The sequence below is a fragment of the Ochotona curzoniae genome, unplaced genomic scaffold (genome assembly GCF_017591425.1).
Source record: "Ochotona curzoniae isolate NIBS_2020 unplaced genomic scaffold, NIBS_Ocur_1.0 contig_66, whole genome shotgun sequence".
NCBI classification, from domain to species: Eukaryota; Metazoa; Chordata; class Mammalia; order Lagomorpha; family Ochotonidae; genus Ochotona; species Ochotona curzoniae.
In genome coordinates, this window is record NW_024466512.1 from 8301997 (window position 1) to 8314450 (window position 12454).

Consider the following 12454-nt stretch of genomic DNA (forward strand, 5'->3'; position numbering starts at 1 on the left):
AGACAATTGAACAGGGTATTTCTGATACTGGAGGAAATAACCAATACTTCCCAATCTTTGCTAATACCTATGACCTGCTCAAACGCCCTGAGCCACAGAACACTGATACGGCCGTTTATCGAACCAGCACTCAGGGAACCTGCACTGGGACAGACCTTGACACAGCCACATTCCCAACCCTTCACAGCGTTGGCTTTAAAAAAAAAGATTTATTTATTTTTATGGCAAACTCAGATATATACAGAGAGAAGGAGAGACAAAGAGAAATATCTTCCATCCCATGATTCATTCCCCAAGTGACCACAACAGCTGGTGCTATGCCTAACTGAAGCCAGGAGCCAGGACCTTCTTCCAGATCTCCCACGCAGATGCAGGGTCCCAAGGCTTTGGACCATCCTCAGCTGCTTTCCCAGGGCACAAGCTGAGAGCTGGATGGGAAGTGGTGCTGCCAGAGTTAGAACCGGAGCCCGTATGGGATCCTGGCACATTCAAGGTGAGGACTTTAGCTGCTAGGCCACAGCGCCAGCCCCAGTTGGCTTTTTTTTTAAATTTATGTTTTAACTGGAAAGGTAGATTTACAGAAAGAAGAGAAACAGAGAGAAAGATCTTCCATCTGCTGGTTCATTCCCTAAATAGACGCAGTGGCTGGAGCTGAGCCAATCCAAAGCCAGGAGCTAGGAACTTCTTTGGGATCTCCCACAAAGGTATAGAATCCCTTTCTGGCCATCCCTTTCTGCTTTCCCAGGCCACAAGCAGGGAGCTGAATGGAAAGTGGAGCAGCTAGGGTATGAATCAGTGCCTGTATGGGATCCCAGTGCTTGCAGGGGGAGGATTAGTATGTGAACTCCAGGGCCAGCCCTGTGACATTGGCTTTTGGAAGGGACCAAGCTGTTTACAGTGTCTCGATTGGCCTTATTGGTTATTCTCGGTGTCCCTTGTATTTTCTCTAAGAAGAAAACAACAGAGCTCAGGCTGCCTGGTCCTCTTAGACCCGCAGCTCCTGAATGTTCTTTCATGCCCTTAGTGTTTCAGTAATTTTTTTGTGATATCCTTACAGCCGACAGAGGAAAAGCTAACAGTCTTAGTTATTAAAAAGTCAGGACCCGAAGGCGATTTGGTATTTGTGTCGTGAGTGTGAATAGCTAATTGGAAAGATGCATATTGCAAGAAAGCTGAGCATTTCTATTTGAACTAACCAAAGTTACCTGCAAATGTATTGTGTGCACCTGTGGGTATCTGTCAGAGCCCCAGCCTCGCTGGTCACAGCATCCCCGCCCTGGTCTCCTGGTCTATATGATTTCGGTGTGACATTTCTTTTTGGTCACAACGACCGCTTAAGCACAGTTTTGCACAGACACATCTCGTCTGGAAGGACCTGACTGGGGAGTCCTGACCACTGGTGTCCCCTGTCCCTGAATTTCCCTTGAAGATGAGGGACCAGGGTTGCTCTGTGGCTTTGCCACAGCATCTGAGGGCCTTGGTGGGCAGCTTGGGAACCAGAGCAAGAGTTCTATTCTAGTAACTCCATCTGCCAGAAGTTCAGACAGTTTGAAGGCAAACAACATGCCTTTCTGTCTCTCCCTATCTAGCTCTATCTTTATAGTGGATCTGCCTCAACAGAACGCTGAACGTGGTGCTTCTTTTAAAATTTAATTTGTTTATTTAAAGCATGTTTAGTTATTAAAGGCAGAGGGAGAGACAGACAGAGTCTGCTACCTGCGGGCTCTCTCCAAGTGCCCAGATGGAGTCCAGGCTGGGCCAGGCTGAAGCCAGGAGCCTGGACCTCGGTCTGTGTCTCCATGTAGGGACCTGCTGCCTTCTAGCAGGATGCTGGAGTGGCCCCTGCACTCTGCGGTGGGACAGGTGTCCAGACTGTGCAAACAGCTGTCCCTGGAGCAGGGACGCCTGGCTTCCTGTGTGTCAGACTTGTCTGGGACTGTTCTAGAAAGAGTTCTCCTAAGCCGATCCCAGACAACCGGCTAGCTCTGGCCGCAGGCCTCCATCTAAACAGGGCTCCACCTGGTGGATCTGAATTATCCAAAGACATTGTGCTAGCATTCCTCAAAATCATTCAGTTTAGCTGGCTTGCCAGAGAACTCAGAACTGAGTTACACCCAGAAAGGATGCAGGTTAAGATTGGGGATGGAGAAGGCACACAGCAGTGTCCAGGAGAAGCCAGGTGAGCTGCGGCTTGCCCTCTTCCGGTGAACCCGTGGACAGTGCCTATTCCTCCCAGGCCCAGTGTGCAGTATCTGCAATGGGAGAAGCTCACCCTGGGAGTGCAGCGTTCTCATGGCGGCTCAGCCACCTCGGCTTGGACCAGCCATGAGCTTCACCTCCTCCACCTCCAGCCCTGCCAGAGGTCAAAGTGCTATGTGGGGCCCAAGACTCTAGCTGAGCCCTCCACCGGAATCACCTGCTCCCTGGTTCCCATGGCCACCTCTGCTCCTTCCAGCCACACACGTCTGATTTGATGAGCTGCCAAACCTGCAGGGATGTTGGGGGATTGAGGGGTCCTTGGGAACTTGGGGGCAAATGCACCATAGCTTTATAATGCCTTACCCTTGGTGTCCTCACATGTGTTGTTAGGACAGGTCCTCTGGGTGTGTGTCTCACGGCAGATTCACCGAGTGTGACAGTGGCCTTGTGAATGTCCCGCTGCCAACTGCTCACCTGAACTGAGCTCACCTGAACCCCAGAAGGGCTGGACCCAAGATGGACAAGGCCAGGATGCTCCCGAGGTCCTGCCTATGCCAAGAACACAGAGACAGGGTCCATGGAGGTGTGGGCAGATCCAACAGTCACTGCCCATCTTGCAATACCGATGGAATCCACCATCCCCACCCTTTACACCCCAAATGAGGTCCCAGATCTCAGGGGGCAGCAAGAGTCTGAGGCCTTTCTCTATGAATATATCAATATTTTCTCTGTGAATTTTTAAGATTATAAATGGAAATGTTGGAGCCGTCTGTGATTTTGCTTTTGATTACTTAATAAGAATAATGAGACAAATCCATGTGTTTTTAATATCCCTTCCAGTTTCCATAAGTGTTATGTCCATGGAAACTAAAAACAGCTTGAGGGACCTTCCACTTGCCTTTGGGAGCCTGGCTTATGGGCAGGAAGGGCCAGAGTGCTGCTGGGAGGGCTTGGGGTTCGATTCGAGGAGATGGTTACGCAGAGGGGGGCTGTCACCTGCTGAGAAGCTGTTCTGGTGCAGGCACCCCCGGGACTGGACCAGCTGAGCCGGGAGCCTCTTCCAGCTGGGCGAGCTGTGCAGTTTGTTCTGGAAGATGCTGCTCCAGACAGGCAGGCGCCCTCAGCATTCTCACCCGCAGGGGAAGCAGGAAGGGAGATTTCTAAGAGAGGGGTCTCCCAAAGGCAGGATTAGCTTTAGTCCTGGGCCAGCTTCAGGCTTGGAGAGTTTGAGGGCAGGGTGGCCCTGGCTCCTGGAGGGGTATCTGAAAGCCTTCCCTGCCAGCAGCCCGGCCTGGCCAGGCATGCCCAGTGCCGTGCAGGGACCTGACGCTGAGCCACACACGACAGGAAGGGGAACTAGAGGGCAGGAGCCGGGGAGGCACCAAGGTGGCCATCAGGACAAGGACAGTGGGGGTAAGGCAGCGGACTCGGTGACTTGGCTCTCCCTTGGGGTGTGGGGGAAGCTGGAGAGAAGTGCTCCAGGCTGTGTGCCTTCACCTGCTGGAGGCTGGGCCAGCAGGAGCCGGGCTGAGTGAGGGTAGCTTTGTTAGGTTCTCGGACTGTGACAGTAGCGGTAGGGTGAGTGTCCTGGGGTAGGACATGCCCCTTGGTTGTGGGTTCTTCTGCCTGACTTTTGGATGAGGCTGCCTCGGGGGGGCAGACTCTTGAGGAGCCCCCCCTTCACCACATCCCTCCCCATTGTGCACATCACAAGGACGTCTTGTTCTAAGAGCGAGGCACCTTGTGTCAATATGCCCACTACGCAGATGGGAAAGCAAGACCCAAGGGCATTCAGTCAAAGCCGAAAGATGAACATGGATGATCCAAGCTGGCACGCCTCCCACGATGCATTGCTGCCTTGCCCCCCATGCCTGATGCCAGGTTCTTTCCCTCTGAAGTTGGACTTGAAGAGGGATCACATTTGCTTGGCTTCTCTGTCCCCAGAGCCACTGTAGCCCAACTTTGGAACTTGTAGCTGAATCGGTGTCTGATTTCCCCCATGTGTTTCTGTGCCCTACCATGTTGTTTATGGAAGTGACTGACGGCACCCCGTCTCCTCCACACGCACAAAGAAATGAGGCTGCTGATGACATCTGACCCACCCGTGGCCCCCCATGCTTCAGCTTGGCAGCTGTGGCTGCTGCAGGAGCCCATGTGCAGAGGGCGAGGGTGCCATGGGCTGCCTGCTGGCCCCAGGGAGCCCGGCAAGGGTACCGCCAGCCCTGGAGCCTATCTTCCCTGACTTTACTTGACAAGGCAGTGGGAAAGACAGGGCGAAAGCTGAGTGGAGGAAGTCAACCGACCTGGACGGAGACACGGAGCCCTCCTCGGCTACATTTGCAGCCAGTTCAAAGCAGGTGCTGGGGAAAGCTGTGGTGCTGAGCATTCTAGGGGTTTAGAGAGCATGGGGCCAACGCATTCTCTTGGCAGCTCATCGGAAAGGGCACACAAGAGCCCCCTGCCCGGCCCGGGTAAGGCAGAGGTGGCAGGCAGGCAATAAGGCAGCAAGTGTTCTGAGCGGGCCACACCCCACTCACCCTGTCCTGTGTGGAGTCGGCACAGGGGAAGACCTAACCCAGGCAGCCATGGGGAGATTTCACAGCAGGACAGAGGGGAGCTTTCTCTGATGTTCCAGTTTGGCTCTGGGTCCAGCTGTGGAAACCGCAGAATTTCTAATAGGGTCAAACCAGTTCACTGCTTTTTTTTTTTTTTTCTGAGAAAAGCAAAAGATCCCAAGATGCACTGGAATCTGCAAAGCTGGCACTGCATCAGGCCCGTGATGGGAAGGCACTGCCTGCTCTGGGTTCTGCCAGCTCAGATCAGATCGGGGTCCTGGGGGAGGTGGACGGAGCTCACGTGACCTGCCAGGGTTCCCCACTCCTCCCCTGAGACTACAGCACGCTTGGGGCCCTGAAGCACAGGGTATCCCTGGGGGATGGAGCCCTTGTGGGGCCGGTGCCTGTCACGGAGACAGAGTCTGTTCTCTGGGTTCTGGAGCCTGGCAAGGGCAGCTGGGGTGGGCAGCAGTCAGCCCCTCTCTCCTACCCCATGGTAAACTGGCCAGCGTGCACCACATATAAGCATAGGATTGAGGCCTCCCCGAGTTCCCACGTGAGACACCTGCCACCCGTATTGGAGGGCCTGGCTCAAGTCTTGGCTCTGCGCCAGCATCCTCTGCGGCACGGCTGAGAGGGCAGCAGCTGACAGCTCACACACTCAGGTCCCTGCCGCTTGAGAAGGGAGACAAGAATGGAGCTCCCAGCCCCTGGTTTCGGCCTGGCCCAGCACTGGCTGTTGTGGACTTTTGGGGAATGCAGCAGGGAGTGGAAGGACTCTGTTCTGTTTCTCTCTTGCCAAAAAAGTTAAAATAAAAATGTATGTACTTTTAAAAAAGCTCATAACAAATGCAGCAGCAAGGACTAAGACCTAGCATCTCTAAAGAACTCTTAAAACCTCACTATCCAAAGCTAAATACTCCAGTTAGAAACTGAGAGGAAGGGGGCCCGGCGCGGTGGCGCAGCGGCACGCCCGGATTCACATATGGGCGCCGGTTCTAATCCCGGCAGCCCCTCTTCCCATCCAGCTCCCTGCCTGTGACCTGGGAAAGCAGTTGAGGACGGCCCAAAGCTTTGGGACCCTGTACCCGTGCAGGAGACCCAGAAGAAGTTCCTGGCTTCAGACCGGCATAGCGCTCACTTGGGGAGTGAATCATCATATCCGCCTTTCCAATAAAAATAAAATAAATCTTTTAAAAAAAAAAAAGAAAAAAAGAAACTGAGAGGAAGGCACACACAGAAAGGCTGGTGACTATAGCACCAACATCCCAGGTAAGCCCGGTTCAAGTCCCGGCTGCTTCACTCCGATCTTGCTCTCTGCTTATGCACTTTGGGAAGGCAGCAGAAGGTAGCCCAGGAGGGACCCCTGTACCCACCTGCAGATCAGGATTTAGTTCTGGGCTCCTGGCTTCAGCCTGGGCCAGCCCTGGCTGTTGTAGCTGCGTAGGAGCGAATCAGATGGGGTGTGAATGTGTGTCCCTCTCTGAGTCTGTTACTCTGCTTTTCAAATAAGTAAATAAAAATTTTGTTTTTAGACACAATTGTGTTTGGGCTGCATTGTGGTGTAATAGGTAAAGCCACTCTGCCACCAGCATCCCACCTGGGCACTGGTTCACGCCCTAGCTAATCCCTGATGGTGGCCTGTGGGAAGGCGGTGGAAGATGGCCCAGTCATCTGGGCCCTTGCCACCCATGTGGGAGACCCAGACGGAGTTCCTGGCTTTGGCCTTGGCTTGGTCTAGTGTTGGCTGTTTTGGCCATCCGGGGAGTGAACCAAAAGATTGAAGGTCTCTCTCCTTCCCTTTCTCTGCTTCTCCCCCTCTCTCTACAACTGACTTTCAAAACAGATAACTCTTCAAAAAGAAGAAAGATGTTTGCCCACTAGCTATTAGGGAAAGGCAAACCGAAGTGTAACCATACACACCTATCAGAACAGATATTGGTTTAAAAAAAAAAGATGCCGGGCCCGGCGCGGTGGCGCAAGTGGTTAAAGGTCCTCACCTTGCCCGCCCGGGATCCCATATGGGCGCCGGTTCTAATCCCGGCAGCCCCGCTTCCCTTCCAGCTCCCTGCCTGTGGCCTGGGAAAGCAGCAGAGGACGGCCCAAAGCTTTGGGACCCTGCACCCGCGTGGGAGACCCGGAAGGGGCTCCTGGCTTCGGATCGGCATAGTATCGGCTTGTTGCGCTCACTTGGGGAGTGAATCATCGGACGGAAGATCTTCCTCTCTGTCTCTCCTCTCTGTATATCCGCCTTTCCAATGAAAAAATAATAAAAATAAATCTTTAAAAAAAAATAAATAAATAAAAATTAAAAAAAATAATAAAAAAAAAAAGATGCCAGTTTTCAAGTGCTGGCGAGGAATTGGAAAAACCAGATCATTCATCTGTTGCCAATGGGAGTTCAAAATGATAGAACCACTCTGCAAACACAGTAACAATTTCGTAAAACAAACACAAACAAAAGCCAGGGAGGAAGCATCACTCTACAACCCAGCAGGTTCACTCTTGTGTATTTATCTCCTGAGGCAACATAGACTTGGGTTCATAGAAGCCGGAAATGGGTCCCCAGTTGAACTCTAGGCAACTGAACAAAATACACACATTCTGAACCAAGAAGGAGGCGGTGGGTATGTGAAGAACTGGAGAACAGGGAATCGTTTGTTAAGTACGTCTGGGGGCAGAGCAGAGACAAGGCCCAGCTAATTCTCAGCAAAGAACAAAACAGGTGATTTGGGAAAGTCATTCCCTTTGGAGCTTTGCAGAGAGCTGTGCTGGTGCACCCCTCGGTCCCTCCAGCTCTCACTTTCACAACCAGAGGGGACTTGGTCTCTTCTGGAAATCTATCTCCAGCCTGAGCTGGTCAGTCACACCCCAGCCTTGTTCTCTTGGGCTTTATTTGGCTTCAGTCACTAAAGTTTCCCAGTTTCGTGGATGACTATGTGTGTGTTTGTGAAAAGCACACAGAATCTTGGAATGACACTTAGCAGCCACTCTTGCTTGTCTGGAATCAGCTGTGAGCCTGGGGCCATAGCCATGGGGAAGCCTTCAGTCCCCAGCGTGGGACCAGCAGCTCTGGACTGTCAGAGATGCTCTGACCTGGTGTGAACCAGCTGTCCTCTAGGCTTCCCAAAAACTGGGGTGCAGCCCCTGCCCATCACTGCCTCCATTCCTCCCCTTGCTGGAGAGGAAGGCACAGACAAAGCTTTCAAACAAGGGCAGGATGGTGTGGGATTGACCACAAGCTTCTAGTTAACCTGGGGGCGGGGAGCTGGGGGGCTGGGCAATCACAGATTGGAAATCACAAGGTCTCGGGCATTGGTCCACGGGGTCAGGTGGAGCTGAATGTCAGGGCGGTGCCAAGACATTGAATATGACCCAGTCTCACCACCTGAATCCAAGTCAGCCTGGGTGTGAAGCCTGGGGCTAGGCCACACATCCTGCCAGGACCAGCCTCCCCGTTCTGGCCAGAAGCCCAGGGGCCCAGTGTGCTTCTGGGTTAGGGAAGGCTCTCCCTAGCATGCGGAGCAATGCCGTGTTCATGGTCCCAGGCGTTTCACCTGCATGACACCACTAGACCCAGCATGTGCCAAACACCCTCCCTAGCTCCAAATTGCACTAGGCTGGACAAGCCATAGGAAACAAACAAAATCCATAAGGCCCAATCAGACAACTGGCTGTAACCCTGCCGCCCTATCCTTCTCTGTTCTCCTGGAGGGCCTGGGATGACGGTCTCTTGAGAGGAGGGACCCCGGGTAGAGTGCTCCCTAAGGTTTTCGTGACTACATGTGTGATGTTTCCGGGGACCAAGGAGAAGCCCCTGATGGTGTCAACTCTGGGAGGCCCCCTTCCCCAAGCCTCCAGGAACGTGGAGCTACGGGGGCGGTTTGGAGGATGGTCACTGCTCAGGTAGCGAGAGATGAGGATGCCCCATTCCCTTTGCCCCTCTGGGGCCCCTGTAGGGACACCGGGGCGTGGAAACCAGAGGGGCCTGGCTCATCTGTGGCCCGGCCACACGCACCCACTTCTCAACGCACACCCACACACCTGGTTTTGCAGAAGTCAGCAAATCTTGCTGTAGGCAACTTTGTTGCAGCTGCCACCCATCTGAGACAGGTGCTGGCTGTCTTTGAGGCCCTGCCCAGCTCAGCTCCTGGTTGAGCCTCACCCAGCAGGGCCCGTGTGCCGAGGAAGGAAGGGTGCAGGTCTAGGGCGCAACCTAGCCGTCATCAGTTAGAAGGAATTCTGGAGATCCACCCTTGCTCTGATGCAGACCCTGAGCCCAAGGACAGGAACTGGCTCAAAGGGTAGTGGGTAGGCTAAGGGGCTGAAGCAGCACAGCGCTGGCCTCACATCGGGCCCCGCCCCATGGCCATCTGTGAAGCTCTGCCTGGAAACGCAGCTGCAGGCCTGCCTGCAGAACCTCGGGCTGACCGGAAACGGCGAGTTGCACCTGTGGGCCTGTACCAGCATCCTCTCCGAGTAGCACTTGGGAGTGGGAAAAGCCAAGTGCAGACTGAGGCTCCATGGAAGTTTACGGAGAATGGTAAGCTGATTTGGGTGCACATATTCTGAATTCATACAGTTCCCTTCCCCCTTTCCCCCCCATAACACATTTACCATGAAGTTTTTGAGAATCCCTGTTACGTAAGGTCACTATTGTAAGACAGTCTGTTGACCGTCTCTAGAGGACCTGTGACACCTCCCACCATGTAGGTGCTGAGTAAAAACTGTTATATGCTATTGTGTGGGAAATTACCACAAGAAAAATTACCACATGTGTTCACAAGAGATGTGATATTTGTTCAATTTTCAAAACAAACGAACAAAGATTGATTTGGAAGGCAGAAGTGGGGGGTTCACTCCCCACATGGCCGGGGCTGGGTCAGGTAGAAACCAGCTGATCACCCACAGGGATGCAGGGACCAGGTGCTCAGGCCGATCTCCTTCCTTCCCAGGTGAATTGGCAGCAGGTCGGCTGGGAAGCCGAGCAACCAGATCTCCGACCAGCACCCTGGTAGGTGGGGAGGCCTCCTTGCGTGGCTGACTTTTGGTGGGCACCTGGGTAATGCATGGGGCAGAGCCCACTTGCAGGAGAGAGGCTGTGTGCATCTGCATTTCCTGTTGGTCTCCCCTGTGCCAGGTGACATTTGCCAGAGCAGGGACTTCTCACCTCCGGAGTGCCTTGTCAAGCCTCTGGGGCCAGACACAGCACGGTGCAAAGCCATGTGTGGCCCAGATGTTGAACACATTTTACAGTTAAAGATGTTGAGATTTAGGGAGCATGGTCACTTGTCCAGGGTCATGGATGGAGCCAGTGGGGGCCTGGGGTCTGGTCTTGCACTGGCTCTGTCGACTCCAAGCCCCACCCGTGTCCTGCTCTTGTCTGGCCCAGGGCGGGCTGAGCCGGCTTCCAGCTCTGTGTTTGCCTTGGCTGCAGGATGCTGGCAGGGGCTTCCAAATGGAACTTTACCGACAGCCCACGAAGCCGAAAGGGAAACAAACAAGAGAAACACGAGGATTTAGCAAATGTTGAGTTTATAAACGAAGCGCCTTTTCTTCTTCTGATTCTTTTTTTTTGTTTGTTTTTAAAGAGAGGGAGCAGAGGGGCTGGTAGGGAGCCCCTGGGGACACGGCTGGCCCTTCCTCTCAGCAGCCAGTCCATCCTGCGGCCAGGTCGGGGCTGTGTGTGGGTCTGCCTGGGAAGTGAGCCTCTCTCTCCTTCCTGCCAGGGTTCTCTGGCCCCAGTGAGCACGTCAGTCTGAATTCTTGTCCCTTGTGTACCTGTAACTGTCCAGAAGGAGGAGTGGGGTCCGGCTGAATCCTGCACATCTTCCTGGTCCTTCATGGTGATGGGCCCCCACCTCAGTAAGCAGGGGTGGCTCTTCTCACTGCACAGCCTCGGATACTGACCACCCCCACACTTGCTGCTAGTGGGCCAAGTGCCACCTTTATGAACACAAGATACAAGACAGGCTGGACACGCCCTGGGGAAGGTCTTCCCAGCCTGGACATTTGCTCTTGAAGCAGCTGGATCTGGATACAGAGCATCTGATTCATCCGTCCATTCATCCGTCATCCACCCGTCCTTCAAGCATGTACACACTCACACGTCCAGTCCAACTGCATCTGGGTTTCCTAATGCCAGGGAACGCTTAGGTTGTTGTATAAACAGCACCTCTCGGATTGCTCAGCTTTCCTTCATTCCTTCTATTATTGTTGTTGGTAGACGTGGCAGCTCTCAGATGAAAGAGTCCCAGGGAGGCAAGGCAGGAGGAGGCAGAAGCAGCTGCAGCTGTGGGACCCAGGTGGTCCCAGCCCTGCCACCCAAGCCCAGAGCTTCGGCCCTCCCATGCCCAGGGAGAGCATCCCAAATGCTCAGGGGAGCAGTAAGTGCGGTCCCAAGGGCTAAAGTAAGAACATTTCCTAGAGCCTCTTGTTTTATGATTTTGTATTCATTTGAATTTCTCTCCACAAATCATTGGTTTATGGATATAGAAAAACATGAGACCCGGTGTTCTGGGAAACATCACCCTTTCGCCTCATGCCCGTGTGCCCAACAGTTTGAGAGCTGAGGGGTGGGGCTTGTCCAGACTGCACTTCATTGATGGGAACGTTGAGCGTGAGGAGGGGGACTTTCTCAGGGTGATAAAGCTGGCAGCAAATTGAGGTCACATCCCGGCTCCCCTCATTCTGGGTACTAGAGAATCTCTCCTGGGGGAGGCCCTCGCCCAGCGCCCACCCCAGCTGTGTGGGTTGTGGCTCTGACCCAGATGGGGCGCCGCAGGGGAATGCTGGCAAGGTGAAATTTCCTCATGGGTTTCCATGTGGCTCCTGGTGGAGTCAGGGCAGGTTGTGGAGCCTGTGAGTGTGGGGCGCCTGGGAAGGTAGATTCCACGGGCTCCGCGAACCCAGGGGCCTACTAAAGGGAATGGGGGAGAGCAGCCTGGGCTGCCCCACTTTCAACATTTTAGGTTAAAAATTGTCAGGAAAGGATAAAAATTTGTGAAATCAAAGAAATAGTTACCCTTCCAACATACACTCACAGTACACATCACCTGTTATTTATCATATAATTCCAAACATAGAGGAAGAAACCCATTGCACCTGGCACAGGTGGTTTGGGGAGCAGGGTGGGGGCACATCCCAGGGGTGTGGCTCACACGTGGCAGGCCTAGACTGGATGGTTGTCATGTCCGTGTCCATCAGGGAGCCTGGTGTTCTCAGACACCAGGACAGGTGCCAGCCTCCTCACCTGTCCCTCGGGGCTGGCCAGAGCAGCTGGTGTGTGTGAGCAGTTGGCTGTGCACCTGAACGAGGCAGGATTCCAGAGGCAGTCAGCTCATGGGACAAGGCCTGGGACTTCTTCACCTGCAGCCACAGGACCTGGAGCCTTTGGGACAGAAGCCTGGGCTCACACTGGCCAAGCTCTCTCCTGTGTGTGCAGAACCCACAGTATGGCAGCTGACAGCTTTGGTGAATGGACAGTGAAGAATTTCCCTCCTGCATTGTCCCTGGGTCGGTGGCAGGGAAGACATTAATGGGCCAGCATGGTCATGTTTGACCTGAGCTTGTTGCCAAGGGGTGGGCTGCAACCGTTAACCAGGCCTGGGGCATGATCCATCCTGTGGCTACCACATCAGGCCTGCGATCAGAAGAAAGGGTGGGGAACCGACAGAACCATGGCTTTCAGTTGGCCCCAG